This window comes from Mesoplodon mirus, assembly GCF_964341445.2.
Source record: "Mesoplodon mirus genome assembly, chromosome: 2".
Taxonomy (NCBI): Eukaryota; Metazoa; Chordata; class Mammalia; order Artiodactyla; family Ziphiidae; genus Mesoplodon; species Mesoplodon mirus.
The window spans coordinates 113,193,953-113,212,186 of NC_138977.1; positions in this window are offsets into that span (position 1 = coordinate 113,193,953).

An 18,234-nucleotide genomic window follows, 5' to 3' on the forward strand; every position below is an offset into this window, starting at 1 on the left:
CAGGAGAGAGCCTGTTTTTTTAAAAAATGTAGTACTGAAATACCATTTATTAAGATGCTGGAAAAAAACACTGGAAGCAAACCTCTTTAGAATTAACCAGTAAGGGAAATCATGTGCTTTGAAGTTAGTATAGTAAATAATAATAAAAATGATGATGCTAATTATTACCTTCCTTGGAAAGTGTTTTACATTTCACGAAGCATTTTAAAGTACCCTAGTTCATTTAGCTCTTACAATAATAGGACAGGATATACAGCACTAGTATTCCCATTATTCAAAACATGTAACAGATCTAAATATAGGTATGAAGTGATAGGAGTGTTGGGGCTTGGACTCAAACCCAGGTGCTTTTTTTCCATTAATGCTTATCCTGCTTCATACCCCATTCCCCTCTTTCTTTTACCTATTTAATGATTTCATGATGGATTTGGTGGTGATATTACAGATAGAGTGGAAGAGAGCCCAGAAAGGCACCTGGTAATCACTAGTTAGGTTGGTACATCATGTGCATGCTGTACATTTTGACTGAAAACCAACCTTGTGAGTTTTTATACTTAGGTAAACCAGTTTTACAGTTGCAAGATATATTTGCAGTTTTCTCCTCGGCAGGAAGAAATATCCTTCAGCTTCATGGGAAAGGGGCGAGTGGGACCCAGATGAACTCCCACCACTTTGAGGCTCTGACTCCTCATCTCACCTTCCAACATGCCCCCAGATTCCTGGAGAGCTTAGCTGGAGCAGAGGCTTTAAAAGTATAGACAAGCCAGCTCTTAATTGTCTCTTTCAGCTGCTTCTGTGGTCCTTTCCTCTCCTCTTCCTCCTCCTGGTCCCCCACTATGTCTACCTATCATACTGCAATTTATGAATTACTTTTTTTTTTTGCGGTACGTGGGCCTCTCACTGCTGTGGCCTCTCCTGTTGTGGAGCACAGGCTCCGGACGCGCAGGCTTAGCGGCCATGGCTCACGGGCGCAGCCGCTCCACGGCATGTGGGGTCTTCCCGGACCGGGGCACGAACCCGCGTCCCCTGCATCGGCAGGCGGACTCTTCAACCACTGCACCACCAGGGAAGCCCCTTATGAATTTCTTAAGCTAAATATTCAATATATAATTATTGATAGGTTTGCAGGAAAAGGAATTTATCTGCATCAATGGATACAAGTCAATGAATACCCTGAGCGAAAGGGTGTAAATATTTGTTCAAATTCACCTGAGGCCTGTGAGTTACAGCTCATCATTAAGCAAGCTATGTTTTGTTTTTTTTTTTTTGTACACCAGGAGTCAGATAAACTGTGCTGGACCAGCAGCTCTGCCAACTAATCACTGTTATGAACCTCATTGATTCTCATCAGTTAAAAGGGCATGATACCACCCTCTCATTTGCAGGGATTAATTGAGATGCCAAATGAGAAGTGTGTAGCCCAGTGGGTCCTGAAACACAGCAGCTTCAACATGCAATAATTACTACTCTCATCATTATGACTTACTTTAGGTGTAAAAGGGAAATAATGCAAGAGGGAAGGAAATGAGGAGAGGATGACTTTAGGATAGTGGAGGAATACGAGATGGAAATGACTTTTTTTTTTTTTTTTTTTTTTTGCGGTATGCAGGCCTCTCACTGCTGTGGCCTCTCCCATTGTGGAGCACAGGCTCCGGACGCACAGGCTCAGCGGCCATGGCTCACGGGCCCAGCCGCTCTGCGGCATGTGGGATCTTCCCGGACCGGAGCACGAATCCGTGTCCCCTGCATCGGCAGGCAGACTCTCAACCACTGCGCCACCAGGGAAGCCCGGAAATGACTTAATAATCTTTGGGAAGAATGAGGAGAAATGAAATAGTAGAAATATTAGTAAAGGATATGATAAAGGAGAAGAAAAGAATTTGCACAAGTCACAGCCAGAGAGAAACCAAGAGGAAAACATATGAGAGCAAAGTGACACAGAAAAGAAAAGGATCAGTGTGTGCAGCTAGGGAAGAAGATTTTGAAGAATGATAGAGCTCTATCTTCTGCTGCCTCCTCGGTCCCAGTTAGGAGGAAAGGACTGCAGTTCACTCAAGCTGAGTCATAGGATTTGGGGATGAACTTGCACATGCCCTGTGGACCACATGATGTACAGGAAAGATGCTGTGGAAGTCAGGGTCACCATCAGCCTGTTTCCCTTAGAAACCTGACTGCAAAACAAACTCCCTTCAAAACAAAAGGCAGTTCTGATCGAAATGAAGATAAGACTTCCAACAGTAAGAAGTGGTGGGGTAGCCCTTCTACCTGTGCCAAGTAGGAACAATACAGCTCAAAGGCCCCTAACTTTGAGAATTTCCCAGGAGAGCATGTCAAACAGCAAATGCACAGGTCTTTACCACAGGAAGAATAACTTCCCCATTGTGGTCCATTATGAATAAAGAAATGCAGTGGATAACGTGAGGATGCAATGGGATGGGATGGATCAAGTGAAAGAAAGTCAATTTCCCCTCATGGTTATGACATCTCGTTTTTCACTCCCGAGTTTTATTAAGCTTCTGCTTCATAATATGGTTCCTCTTTCCTGTGCCATTGTCCTTGGAAATATCTCAAAAGACAGTCGATTTTGTAAAAGCACCTTCCATGGATTTTCTCAGTAAAATCATAAAGCTGTCATCACCCAGGAGAGATAAATGTTCCCCGAGAAGGGGAAGGCTGCCTCTCTCCCATTAGCATAATGTCTACCGCTCTTGGAGACTATAAATCCTCTAATCATCATAGTTTAAAAAGTAAATTGGTTTGGGTGGCAAATCTGGCAAGTCTGACAATGGCAAGATACCAGTCTGTCTGCTGCTGTACCCAGGGCTACCACAGCAGAGTTAAATTCAGGCAAATGCCACTGTGACTTAAGGCACTTACTGGGAGCTCCAATAGACAGTTCTGAAAGGGAGAGCTGGTGCCCTGCTTTTCTGTGTCACTTGATGAGAGGTCTGCTCTGCTTGGCAATGTGGTACATACCCTTAGCTGGCCTGCATCATTTAACTTGTTAACCATGATTACCTACAATATGCTTTTCAGATTTTATCTTAGCGGCTAAGACTAGAAAATTCATACTAAGAAAAAAAAGTTGATCTTTAAGAATTTAATCCATAATTAAATTTGACAGTGAAATGATCAGTGAGGATGGGTAGAGAAACAGGTCACCTCTTGAAATTCAAAGCTTTTTGAATTGGCTCCAGCTGATAAAAAAGGAAAACATTTCCCAGGATTCTTGCCTAATGTGGTGATACACCATGCTCTCCGGGAAATGTACTGTATTGGCAGGACAGGAATAAAGATGCCGATGTAGAGAATGGACCTGAGGACACGGGGAGGGGGAAGGGTAAGCTGGGACGAAGTGAGAGAGCGGCATGGACATATACACACTACCAAATGTGAAATAGATAGCTAGTGGGAAGCAGCTGCATAGCACAGGGTGATCAGCTCGGTGCTTTGTGACCACCTAGAGGGGTGGGATAGGGAGAGTGGGAGGGAGACACAAGAGGGAGGGGATATGGGGATATATGTATATGTATAACTGATTCACTTTGTTATACAGCAGAAACTAACACACCATTGTAAAGCAATTATACTCCAATAAAGATGTTAACAAAAATAAAAAATAAAAAGGATTTGGTAAACTTACTCATGGTTTTGAAAGGAGTGTGATGATGAAAATGCATGCCCTGTGTTTTTTAAGTACATTATTCTTTCTGTGTTCCCCACTATAGCCAAGTGAATAAGCGATAAGCAAATATGTGCCAAAGTTCACCTGCAGGATATGCTTTAAGGAAAGTGTTGTCTGAATTTGCTGCCATGTGTTAGGCTTTGTGTTGTAATAACAGACTATATCAAAACGGCCCGGCACAAAGGATACTTACCCGACCCCAAACTTCCAACAAGGTAAGACCTTGTGTCCCTGTGCATTAGGAAAAAATACAGCTTTCCCCCCGCTACGCTCTGAAGGAAGACTCTAAAAATGTCTCCAGGGACTTCCCTGGCGATCCAGTGGTTAAGACGTTGCCTTCCAATGCAGGGGGTTGTGGGTTCGATCCCTGGTTGGGCAGCTAAGATCCCACATGCCTCGGGACCAAAACACCAAAACATAAAACAGAAGTAATAGTGTAACAAATTCAATAAAGACTTTAAAAATGGTCCACACCAAAAAAAACCTTTAAAAAAACGTCTTCACGCTGTGATGTGAGGAACTTAATGTATCATTTTTCTCAGGGATATTTGTATTGTAAAGACAATGGGAAGAGTATGGCCAGATTTAGCAGGAATCATAGTGTACATATGGTGGATTTTAGGCTTCATTAGAGGAGATATTTTCCTGTGGAGCAGCTTCCCTGCGCCTCTCAATCAAACCTCAAATTAAGATTTAGAGCTGACTACACATGCCATTTACATGTAGAGTGAGTCCTGGGTCCCTCAGCTTCTTACTTTCACAAAGGCTAGGCACTGCTTACTGCCGCTGATAAAGACAGGGCACCGCTAAGCCACTGGATGGGGTCTTTAGCATGTAATTCACAGGCGTGGAAGTGTTTTGAACTGCCTTGCCGTGTGGCGTTTCAGCTCCTGTTGTATTTCTTGCTTAACGAGCTGTGTTAAATTTTTACATATTCTCAGCTGTCAGTATGAAATAAGTTCAAAAGGAAGATATCGTGTGGTTCAGAATCATATTTTTTCTTTAGCACATGTTTAATGTTTATTAGTTTAAGGGGAGAGATACAAAACCTCAGGGTTTCTACTTACCCTGGATCTACAGATGATCTCGGCAATGTCAGATTGTATAATTTCAAAGCATCTTGGCTTTATCCAAACCCAAACCTCTACAAAAATCTCACTTCATAGAAATGACCCAGTGTTTCTCACGTTTGGAAATGTCAGGGATTCATTAGAGGGAAGAGGAAAAATTTGGTCTATTTTTATAGGACGGAGAGCCATAATGAACAAGAAAAACAGACCTGCCACTGGGCTAAAGCTCCTGCTGCACCCGCCCTTGGTCACCAGGGAGATCTGGGGGCAGCAGGCACGTTTAGCCTCATCCCATGATGAGCTCAGTGCATATTTGCTATCACAAACATGGAAGGTGTAGTGTCACAAGTATGGAAAAATCCAGATTTGTCTGGATAGCTTCCAGAATGCTGAGTTGAAATGCAGAGAAGCGGAGCAGTCACTCTTTACAGCACTCCGGGTACTACTCTTTTTTTTTTTTTTTTTTTTTTTTTTTGCGGTACGCGGGCCTCTCACTGTTGTGGCCTCTCCCGTTGCGGAGCACAGGCTCTGGACGCGCAGGCCCAGCGGCCATGGCTCACAGGCCCAGCCGCTCCACGGCATGTGGGATCTTCCCGGACTGGGGCACGAACCTGTATCCCCTGCATGGGCAGGCGGACTCTCAACCACTGCACCACCAGGGAAGCCCTGGGTACTACTCTTTTTAATCCCATTTGTGTAAGGAATGAAACCCATTAACTGTCATCTAGTAATGCAATTTATAAAAGCTCATTATAGGCACTCTTTTCCTTTAACTCTGATGGCTGCTTGGCAGGAAAAGTACATATTAGTGAGAAACTATTGATTTTCTCTGAGCCTAGAACCGGGGCTCAGTTACTGAACAGAAAACCTAGTTAATCTGCTTATTGTTATCATGAAAGAAACAAGGAAGGAATAAATATCCCGATTCATACGAGACACATTTCCATAATTGTCAAAGGCACTCCTTGGAAACACTGAGTGTTGTCAAGTGCATCAGCCTGCTTTAGCCCAGCTTCTCCGTGGAGTCCTGGACAGAAGTGATATAGTCTGGTTCTAGCCCTAGGCTTTCTTACTTCAGGAGGATCTGAAACTCCGTACTTGACAGCAGGGACTTTGAGGTAACTTCTGGGGCAAACTACCCAGCTTCTCGAAGCCTCAGTTTCTTCAGATCCAAATGGAAACAACAGTGATATGGACTTGAGAAAATTAGCCTGATATTAAATGTGATGATATATGTTTTGTGCACCACGCCTTGCTCATAGTAAGAGCCCAGTAAAAGTTACTTATTATTATATAGAATGGATAAACAACAAGGTCCTACTGTATAGCACAGGGAATTATATTCAATATCCTGGGATAAACCATAACAGAAAAGAATATAAAAAAGAATATATATATATATATATATATATATATAACCACTTTGCTGTACAGCAGGAATTAACACAACACTGTAAATCAACTATACTTTAATTTAAAAAAACAAATAAATTTTTTAAAGTTAGTTATTATTAGACTAACTAGCTATTTGAACCTCCTTGGGTCCCCATTTCCTCATCTGTACTATGTTAGTGCTTCTGAAACTTTTCCACTAAAGTACCCTTAAGAGCATCTGATCACAATGCATCCCCTGGAGGCCAACCGGGAGTATAACCTGAAGAGGGAATTTTCAACTGCAAAAAAATCCCTTCCATTTGTCTTACATTTTTATAACAGTTTACATTTTTTGTTTACAAATTTCCTTAATCACATTTTATATTCTGCTTCATATTAAATCTTTATCTAAATATTTAAAAAAATATCAGAGCTCAAATTCTCTTCAACCACCTTCGACATTTCATGAAGAAGAACTTTGATCATCTTCTGGCTCTGGGTCCCCTCAGCCCACCCACAGAGGTAGGCGGTGGCGGGGGGAGCTGGGAAATGCATTCCACCAGATCCCTGCTACGCAAAGTGGGGTTGAAGCACCGCTAGGAGCTGGTGGGAAATGTACAATCAGGTCTCACTGCAGACCCACAGGAGCACAGCTGCATACTATAAAGATCCCTGGGTGATTAGTATGCGTGTTAACACTGAGAAGCAATGAACTTGATGATCTCCAAGGAACTACAGGCTCTAACCTACTGTGATTAAGATGGAGAAATCAGCGAACAGTCATTGAGCATCTAATGGGAGCCTGACATTGTGCTAAAAGCTGTGAGGAACACAGAGATGACAGTGATATGTCCCCCCTTCTCTTGAGGATTTTCTAGCTGGAAACCAGGGAGCAGCAATGAGCTGGTCTCACAGGAACTTGCCATCTGCTCCATTAGAAATTGACACAGCTATTCTTTAGAGACCGCCCACCTAAAAGAGAAGTGCAAATAAAGGAGACTGGTGCTCTTTACCTGGAAATCTTAGAAAAGTGACCATAATCCTCTTTCCATCTATGCCCTTCTCCACCTCCCTACCTATATCCAGCCCTATTAAAAAATTCCTCAGCATTCTCATATATTATGCTTACATTCCTACACATATCATTAGTGTCGAAAAAAAAAATGACCTGGTATGAAGGCGAAATAAAAATCCATTTTAACAAGACCAGCAATAAGCAGTTTGCCTGCGGCAACTCTTAGGGTGCATAATGAATTGTGTGTGCACTGCAGACACTTGTTTGTGGTCTAAGCTTCTGACATGTGCTCATTTGACTCTGTTGCTAATAATTCATGGGTTTGTTGAAAGCTGCAAGGGAATGAATGCTTTTCTGTATTTTATAGAGCTTTTATTTTCTCCCCAAGACAGGGCTGCGCCGAGTGGCATTTTCACCTGAAGACAGTAAGATGTGCACTGTTAGAAAAGATGGTCAAGACAGAAAAAGCTAAGGCAGAAAAGTCAATGCAAGTTTGATACGGCTGTTTCTCCTAATGTCTACAAAGGGACCTGGGTCACCAAAAGGGACAGGGTGACAAGGTATCCTCTGTGGCATGGGCAGGTAACAATAGAACCGGTGGGTTATCTAAGAGGGTGGGCTGAGGTATTCTGTGACGTGATTCCTCTGTCCTGGGCATAGGCAGGGAAAGGAGGGCTTATCTCTTGTGCATCAGAAGAGCAGATCCCTCACCTCTGGCCCTACTCCTTGATCACGTTTCTATCTTGGTCCTTTTCCTGCCTAACTTCCTGAGCCTGTTATCCGTACCAGCTGCCCTGCTTTCCCACGTGCTCACTTTGAAGCTCATTCCATCCAGCCTGCATCCCTTTCCTGCATCACTTAAATGGCACAAAGCCTACCCATGACCTCTTGAGTTTCAAGCCCAATGACCTTTCAAAAGCTCTTCTACTAGACTTTACTTCAATATTTGAAACAGTTTTGTCTTTCAATGTCTTATCTTCCTTTGGAACCTCTTTTTTCGGCTTCTTTTCAACATATCTGGCCTTCTCTTCCGTTTTGTCTTTAATGGCTTTACTCCTCACCCTATCTGTTAAACGCAGCCACTTCCCGAGGTCCAGTCTCTGCCTTCTTCCAGCTATACTCTCATTTTTAGATACTCATCCACTCCAACAGCTTCAAATGATATTTTGCTGAAAATACCTCTAGAATATAGGTGTCAGCATCTGAGGTTTTTTTTTTTTTTTTTTTTTTTTTCTTTTTCTTTTTGCGGTATGTGGGCCTCTCACTGTTGTGGCCTCTCCCGTTGCGGAGCACAGGCTCCGGATGCGCAGGCCCAGCGGCCATGGCTCACGGGCCCAGCCGCTCCGCGGCATATGGGATCCTCCCAGACCGGGGCACGAACCCGTATCCCCTGCATCGGCAGGCGGACTCTCAACCACTGCGCCACCAGGGAGGCCCAGCACCTGAGGTTTTTATTCCCCAGAATCCAGTAATGAATCTCTCACTGTCTCCCTGGCATTTGCATATGATTGGCAATCTCTCCATTTACTTGCATCTAACTCTAAACACTACCCATCATCCCAGGCTGAGCCCTGGCCTTATCTGCACCATGAAGCCTTCAAAGACTTCTAAGCCTATAATAACCTACCTCTCTTCCTACTGATGTGTACCAGTTAAGATTTGCAAAGTAGTCTTTGCTCTTTGGTATTTCACAGAGCTATTTCTCTCCCCAAGACAGTACAGCACTGAGCAACATTTGACATTGTGCAGGGTGAGATTTCTGCCTTGTATCACTCTCTCATTCAGCAAATATTTATGGAGTATCCGCTGTGTGCCAGGCACTGTTCTATGTGCTAGGAATAGAGAAGTCTACAAACAGGTTTGCCGTCAAGAAGCTTCTATTCTGGGGCTTCCCTGGTGGCGCAATGGTTGAGAGTCCGCCTGCCGATGCAGGGGACGTGGGTTTGTGCCCTGGTCCGGGAAGATCCCACATGCCGCGGAGCGGCTGGGCCCGTGAGCCATGGCCGCTGAGCCTGCACGTCCAGAGCCTGTGCTCCGCAATGGGAGAGGCCGCAACAGTGAGAGGCCCACGTACCGAAAAAAAAAAAAAAAAAAAAAGAAGCTTCTATTCTGGAATAGGAGGGGGACCTGGCCAATAATATATATAGAGATAGATATAGATATAGATATAGATATAGATATTAACAGATATTAACAGATGTTGTAAATATTAACAGATGTTGTAAAACTAACTAACTATATATATATATATATACATATATATATATCATGTGGTGATAAGCACCATGAAGGAACATAAATAAAAGTCAATAGGAAGGAAATGACATGATTGTAGAGGATGGCTATTTATTTAGGGTTGTTCAAGGGGGACTCTCTGACAGCCTGATAGTGAACAGAGGTCTAAAGGAAGAGACAGCAAGGCATGATGACAACTGCAGGAAAGGTGTTCCAGGTGCCCCCCAAAGAGTATGTATGCCATACAAGCGACACAGTGATGAAGCTGGTGTGGGCCAGGCAGAGAGGGAAGGGGATGGTCGTGGGAGGTGACACTAGAGAAGCACTGGGGAGCAGATCATCTGGGGCTCAGGTGCCAGCAAAGATTTTGGATTTTACTCTGGATAAGAGAAGAAGCCAGTATAGAGTTTTTAATAAGAGTGTTGGGAATGTAATGGATGTAAGTCTAAGAATCGTGCTGACTGCCACATTGAGAATATGCTGGAAAAACTTGTGTATTCAAAGATGGAAGCAGGGAGTGTAGTGAGAGATGATTAAAATAACTCAGATGAGGGTTGGGGGTGAACTGGACTGGGAAAAAGTGAGGGGCTGGTAGAACTGGCTGGATATTATGGGGTTTTTTTTTTTTTTTTTGGTCTGTTTTTTTAAAAGATAGAGCCAGCAGCAATAGGGGAGAAAGACAAAAGCAAGGATAACCCCAAAGTTGTAGACCTGAGCAAATGGAAAAAAAAGAGGTGTCAAAAGACAGAGGGGTAGGTTTGGGGCTATGGGGATATGGAATTTGGGTTTGGACCTTTTAATTTTGAAGTGTGCATCAGGCATAGAATCAAGGAAGCAATTTGTTATATGTGCCCTAGTTGCTACACTCTTAGACGACCAGTGCACTGAACATAGAACTTTTAAAATGCTGTATAGCAAAAGGAAATAGATATCACGGGGGAAGAAATGAGGCATATCACACAAGCTGCTACTGCTGTTTTGCACACTACACACTGAAAACAGCCATCCACTAAATAAAGTGGTTTCTATCATACAGTTGAGGTATTCCTTCAAACAGGCCTAACCATTTCATATTTTTAAACCAATTATTTTGGGAACAATTCAGGCCTTTTGTCTCACTTTTATTGCAAAAATTATTACTGTGATGTTGAGAGGAAATGTTCATATAGTTTATGAATTCATTTACTTTGTTTACAAACAATAGCAAATGAAATATTCTACATGGTGGTGTAGACGTGGTGGATGCCAAGAAGAGACAATGGGAGCACGCCTTTCAGCAATGGAGAGAAAGCCTCTGAGACGTGGATCATCCAAGTGATCTCCCACGGACATCTGCCAGTAGCCACAAGAGCCTAAAGTGAATAGCTAATTACACCAAAATGTACATGGAACCCACACAACTGATTTCTAGTCTCCATTCATTATTTATGAAATAATTGGAAAGTTACACTGAAACTCTGCCTATCTGCAAGGACCTCTTGTGATGTCTGTTCATTTTGAGACCCCTATACCTCTTAAAAATGTGATTTTCTTTCCCCTGTGACATACAGGTAAAAATCACTGTTTTCCACTTCCTTTTTTTTTTTTTAATCCCCTGGGACTGCCTTCCTCCTTACTTCATCTTATTCTATTTTTATTTCTTCAACTCTAATGGAAAAAATAGAATACAGTATAGAGAAAGGAGGAAAATATCAAAACTCCAACGCATATATGTATAACTTTAGAAGTTCTTCAAGAAAGATGAGGTTCCATCCAGGTGCATATTTAATATACATTTGTTCAAAGCAGTAGTAATAGTAACAGATGTTGTAAAACTAACTATAATAGCAATAGGATTTTCAGCATTTGCATTTTTTGATGAACTTAAAAAATACGCATTGCCAGAAGACTCCAAGAAATATCTCTTTTGTTTTCCCCAGGCCAGAATGTAAATGTCACTGAACACAGTCAACATAAAAATATCAGCATAAACTCCCCTTATACCTCATCGTGTGGAAATGATAGTCTGAGCTGAGTATAAATAAGCTAAGACAAATTGGTCGGATCTAATGTGCTGCCAGCTAAGCAAACAAAAATTTTCAGTTATTCAAAATGCGATCCTTCTAAATCTGAAAAAAAAAAAAAGCTGTTCTTGAAAACACAAGGATGATCAACTTTCAGTAAAAACGGTGACTCTTTCAATGTTTTTCCAATTTCTGAGGCTATAGTAAATCCACTCAAGGAGTCCATTATTATCACAGATTAATAAAGCACTTTACAGAGGGTGGAAACAAATGAAGAAATTAAGAGAAAGGCTTTTATCTTTATTCTCCTGCCTGACTCCGATCAGCATGTACTTGGACAATTAACAAGGACTGGAAGAGAGCCAACTCAGACAGCAGGCAGGAGATCAGCTTCAGAAACGATTAATCAAAATACACCCTCTGAGACAATGATGTGCTAACTCACAGCATACGGGGTTGAACTGACCAGTACTTGTACCAGTCACTCGTGATGCAATTCAACTCCACTGGTGAACAAAAATTAAAGCCACTTTAGTCAAAGGCATATATTCTCTTGGAGGAGCTCAAGAAAAATTACTCTTAAGGTTCCTCAATAAAAATATTCATTAAACCCATCTACTTCAGTAAAATTACTCTTAAAAGATCATCAATAAAAACAAATAAACAAAAATATTCCTTATTCTCCCTCTATTTTTTTTTTTTTTGCGGTATGCGGGCCTCTCACTGCCGTGGCCTCTCCCGTTGCGGAGCACAGGCTCCGGACGCGCAGGCTCAGCGGCCATGGCTCACGGGCCCAGCCGCTCCGCGGCATATGGGATCCTCCCAGACCGGGGCACGAACCCGTATCCCCTGCATCGGCAGGCGGACTCTCAACCACTGCGCCACCAGGGAGGCCCTCTCCCTCTATTTTTTATGCCAGCTCATTTTCAAAATGCTACTCATGAAATCAAAGGACTTTGGATAAGTTAACACCAGAGAAGCCAATATTTCCTTAATTTGAGGTTTAAAAAAAAACCTGGTTGCCGCAGCAAAGATATTGATACTGATTTGTTTTTCATACAAAGAGTACAAAATAATTATTAAAGATGACTGTACCTTCTTAAGAATAACCAGTATAATATTGTAAGGATTTGGAACATCAAGAGTTAGTTTGCAAACGTGAGTTAATGAATAGATGAATAACCTGTCCTCATGTATGGATAATATAAACAACTTTGGAAATTGTCCAGTACTAGATATTTACAGAGATGTGATAACAAGTTAAGTACTGTTATCTGGCCAACACAAGGGCCATTCTGCTGTTTAAAAGAGCTACTAATTTCATTGATATGCACAGAAACATCTTGAAAATATAGAATGAAAGAGAAAAATGATGAAATGGACACATAGCAATGTATTATCAAATACTTGCTTCATCTTAGAATTGGCTTCATATCTTATAAAATGTGCAATTTAATAAACAGAAACACTACTGTTTGCTCAGAGGGTGGTAATTAAAACTACTGTGTTAGAGCTGAAACAAACCTCCAAATTCGTAGAGACCAACTCCCATATTTTACTGCTAGGAGAATAAAAACACAGAGTGATTAGGTGTCAAGTGCCCACGTGACACTAATTAAAACAAAGCACAGACTGTATATAGCAGATTCTTGGTTACCACTCCTTTGGCTCTAATGTCTGAAATCTTGCATGTTATAGATACATCTGTTTGATTTATATGATGGTCACACAATAAATCTAATACAAATGAGAGGTCAGCCCAGGGGAAAATGACAAAAAAGGAACAAGCTAGTAAGTGGTGAGACAAAACTCAAGGTCGTGCTAAGGTGTTTGCTACACTTGTGAGGCAAGTGAGGCTCAGCCATGCACACCATCATTATAGCAAATAGTTAGCCTACCATTTATTTTACAGTGCATTCCGTATTGTCTCCTAACAGAAATGTTACAGCTAATAGCTGGAACATCATTTGTTTTATTGCAATCTCTATATTTTCCATTCAGAAATATGGGCTATACAGAAAAGAAAAATGTTCTGACCTAAACAATTGACAGCAGGTAATTGGAGTAGAAAGTACACATTTCGTTTCTCGCAAGGTGCACATTGGCTTACTCCTTACTTGGAAGGTGGTGATAAAGTGAGAATTCCCTAAACTCCTCAAAAAAGCTAAGGAGATATTCCAGTTCCATCATTCAGGTTCCTTTGCCTAATCCTAGTAGATGAAATGTTTTTATGCTTAAAAGCTCAAAAGATAAGAGCATTTACAGGAGTTTTCACTCATGATTCCAATCTGATATGTTTAACTCATCTGCTTGAGCAGTTAGGTAAAATTTTGGAGGTTTCTAGGAATCATTTTTCTTCAGATTTACATCTGATTGCTTACCATCAGTTTTCAAGAAGTCCCTAATGTGGGCAAGCTCCCCCTCACTCTTTCCCGGAATTATGATAATCTGGTGGAGAATCTGAGAGGTGATTCCCATCAAAGGGAAGCCCACTGGTCTCACCAGTATCCTCCCCACAACTCCATCCCAGGGAAAAATGATGAGGTCATCATGATTTTATTTCTCCTTCTTCCAGGGGCAGACAAAATCTTAATCTCTTGAAACATAAGATAAAACTACATTAAAGCAAACAGTCCTGATGTAATCCCTAGAGAATTAAGAAACCAGCATTATAATACCTTTAAGTATTATTTAAGCTTCCCTGGTGGTGCAGTGGTTGAGAGTCCGCCTGCCGATGCAGGGGACACGGGGTTCGTGCCCCGATCCGGGAAGATCCCACATGCTGCAGAGTGGCTGGGCCTGTGAGCCATGGCCACTGAGCTTGCGCGTCTGGAGCATGTGCTCCGCAACAGTGAGAGGCCCGTGTACCAGAAAAAACAAAACAAAACAAGAACGGTGACTCTTCTTTTTTTTTTGGTTGCGTCGGGTCTTAGTTGAGGCATGCGGGATCTTTCATTGCGGTGCGGGCTCTTCGTTGTGGCATGCGAGCTTCTCTCTAGTTGTGGCGTGTGAATTTTCTCTCTCTAGTTGTGGTGTGTGGCTTCTCTCGTTGAGACACAGGAGCTCAGTAGTTGCACCGCAAGGGCTTAGATGCCCCACTGCACGTGGGATCTTAGTTCCCCGACCAGGAATTGAACCTGCGTCCCCTACACTGGAAGGTGGATTCTTTACCACTGGACCACTGGGGAAGTCCCGTAACTCATTTTAAAAGGTGAAATTAAAATCCATAGCAGTGTTTCATGGAAGCTCAATAATTCATATTCTAAAATTGGGAAGATATCCAAGTGTGGGACACAGAATGAGAAATGACTAAAGCACATGGGGAGTGTTTCTTGAAAAATAATTGCAAGCCAAGTCAAACTCTTTCTAGCTAAGAACAGCCAGCAAGTTCAGGATTTGGCTTCCTATTGATACTTGTATCATAAAGGAAAATCATTTTCTATTTAATGGCATCTGCAACTTGGCCATTCACAAACACAGGCTAGGTCTTGCTATAAGATGCCAATCATAGTAGCTGTGTCATTCAAGCATGTCATGATTTACTGAAGACACTAGCAATGATATAATTTAATGAACAAGCCTCAAGCCTAGGTCCCAACACTCTGTGGCCCATGATTTGAATGTCCTTGGAAAGAACTAGGTATCCACTCTGAGCCTTGTATTTTACCATCTTTAAAATTCATAGTCCTGGGGGGTCCGGAGGAAGATGGTGGAAGAGTAAGACGCGGAGATCACCTTCCTCCCCACAGATACATCAGAAATTCATCTACACGTGGAACAACTCCTACAGAACACCTACTGAACGCTGACAGAAGACCTCAGACCCCCCAAAAGGCAAGAAACTCCCCACATACCTGGGTAGGGCAAAAGAAAAAAGAATAAACAGAGACAAAAGGATAGGGACGGGACCTGCACCAGTGGGAGGCAGCCGTGAAGGAGGAAAGGTTTCCACACACTAGAAGCCCCTTCGCGGGCGGAGACTGTGGGTGGCGGAGGGGGAAGCTTCGGAGTAGCCGAGGAGAGCACAGCAACAGGGGTGTGGAGGGCAAAGCGGAGAGATTCCCGCACAGAGGATCGGGGCCGACCGGCACTCACCAGCCCGAGAGGCTTGTCTGCTCAGCCGCCGGGGGGGGGCGGTGCGGGGCTGGGAGCTGGGGCTCGGGTATCGGGTTTCGGTCAGAGCGCAGGGAGAGGACTGGGGCTGGCGGCAGGAAGAGCCTGAGGGGGTTGGTGCGCCGCGGCTAGCCCGGAGGGAGTCTGGGGAAGAGGTCTGGAGCTGCCGAAGAGGCAAGAGACTTTTTCTTCCCTTTTGTTTCCTGGTGCGCGAGGAGAGGGCATTGGGAGCGCTGCTTGAAGAAGCTCCGGAGACGGGCGCGAGCCGCGGCTGAGGGCGCGGGCCACGGAGGCGGGCGTGGGACGCTGGGGCTGCTGCTGCCGCCGCCACAGGGCCTGTGTGCGAGCGCAGGTCACTGTCCACCCCCCCCTTCTAGGGAGCCTGTGCAGCCCGCCGCTGCCGGGGTCCCGGGACCCAGGGACGGCTTCCCCGGGAAAGCGCATGGAGCGCCTCGGGCTGGTGCAACGTCACGCCGGCCTCTGCCACCGCAGGCCCGCCCCGCACTGCGTGCCCCTCCCTCCCCTCGGCCTGAGTGAGCAAGAGCCCCCAAATCAGCGGCTCCTTTAAACCCGTCCTGTCTGAGCAAAGAACGGACGCCCTCCGGCGACCTATGCGCAGAGGCGGGGCCAGGTCCAAGGCTGAGACCTGGGAGCTGTGAGAGCAGAGAAGAGACAGGGAAATCTCTCTGTGCAGCCTCGGAGGCAGCGGATTAAAGCTCCACGGTCCGCTTGATGTGCCCTGCGTCTGTGGAGTGCATGAATGGACAGCGAATCATCCCAAATTGAGGAGGTGGGCTTTGAGGGCAAGATTTAAGATTTTTTCCCCTTTTCCTCTTTTTTACAACGAATTATCCCAAATTAAGGAGGTGGACTTTGAGAGCAAGATTTCAGACTTTTTCCCCTTTTCCTCTTTTTACAACGAATTATCCCAAATTGAGGAGGTGGACTTTGAGAGCAAGATTTTTGATTTTTTCCCCCTATTCTCTTTTTGTGAATGTGTATGTGTATGCTTCTGTGTGAGATTTTCTCTGTATAGCTTTGCTTCCACCATAGGTCCCAGGGTTCTATCCGTCCTTTTTTTTTTCAATAATTACTTTTTTATTTTTAATAACACTACTATATTTTATACTTTATTCAATTTTACTTTATCTTCCCTCTTTCTTTTTTTCCTATCTTCCCTTCCTCCCTCCCTCTCTCCGCCCCTTTCTTTCTTTCCTTCCTTCCTCCCTCCCTTCTTCCTTTCACTCTTTTTCTTCCCTTCCTCCCTCCCTCCCTCTGTCCCTTTCTTTCTTTCTTTCCTTCCTCCCTCCCTCCCTCCCTTCTTCCTTTCACTCTTTCTTTTTCTTTCCTTCCTCCCTCCCTCCCTCCTGTCTGTCTTTCTTTCCCTCCTCCCTCCCTCCCACCCTTCTTCCTTTCACTCTCTTTTTCTTTCCTCCCTCCCTCCTTTCTTTCTTTCCTTCCTTCCTCCCTCCCTTCTTCCATTCACTCTTCCTTTTTCTTTCATTCCTCCCTCCCTCCCTCCTTCCTTTCTTTCTTTCTTTCCATCCTTCCTCCCTCCCTCCCTCCTTTCTTTCTTTCTTCCTTCCTTCCTTTCTTTCTTTCTTCCTTTCTTTCTCTCTCTCTTTCTTTCTTCTACTAATTCGTTCTTTCTACTTTTTCTCCCTTTTATTCTGAGCCGGGTAGCTGAAAAGCTCTTGGTGCTGCAGCCAGGAGTCAGTGCTGTGCCTCTGAAGTGGGAGAGCCAACTTCAGGACACGGGTCCACAAGAGGCCTCCCAGCTCCACATAATATCAAGCGGCGAAAATCTCCCAGAGATCTCCATCCCAACACCAGCACCCAGCTTCTGTCAACGACCAGCAAGCTACAGTGCTGGTCACCCTATGCCAAGCAACTAGCAAGACAGGAACACAGCCCCACCCATTAGCAGAGAGGCTGCCTAAAAACATAATAAGGCCACAGGCCCCCCAAAACACACCACCAGACGTGGACCTGTCCACCAGAAAGACAAGATCGAGCCTCAACCACCAGAACACAGGAACTAGTCCCCCCCACCAGGAAGCCTACACAACTTACTGAAACAACCTTAGCCACTGGGGACAGACACCAAAAACAATGGGAACACGAATATGCAGCCTGCAAAAAGGAGACCCCAAACACAGTAACATAAGCAAAATGAGAAGACAGAAAAACACACAGCAGGTGAAGGAGCAAGATAAAAACCTACCAGACCTAACAAATGAAGAGGTACTAGGCAGTCTACCTGAAAAAGAATTCAGAATAATGATAGTAAAGCTGATCCAAGATTCTATTTCCAAAATCCAAAGTCTTGGAAATAGAATAGACAAAATGCAAGAAACAGTTAACAAGGACCTAGAAGAACTAAAGATGAATCAAGCATCGATTAAAAACACAATAAATGAAATGAAAAATACTCTAGATGGGATCAATAGCAGAATAACTGAGGCAGAAGAACGGATAAGTGAGGTGGAAGATAAAATAGTGGAAATAACTGATGCAGAGCAAAATAAAGAAAAAAGAATGAAAAGAACAGAGGAGAGTCTCAGAGACCTCTGGGACAACATTAAACGCACCAACATTCGAATTATAGGGGTTCCAGAAGAAGAAGAGAAAAAGAAAGGGACTGGGAAAATATTTGAAGAGATTATAGTTGAAAACTTCCCTAATATGGGAAAGGAAATAGTTAATCAAGTCCAGGAGGCACAGAGAGTCCCATACAGA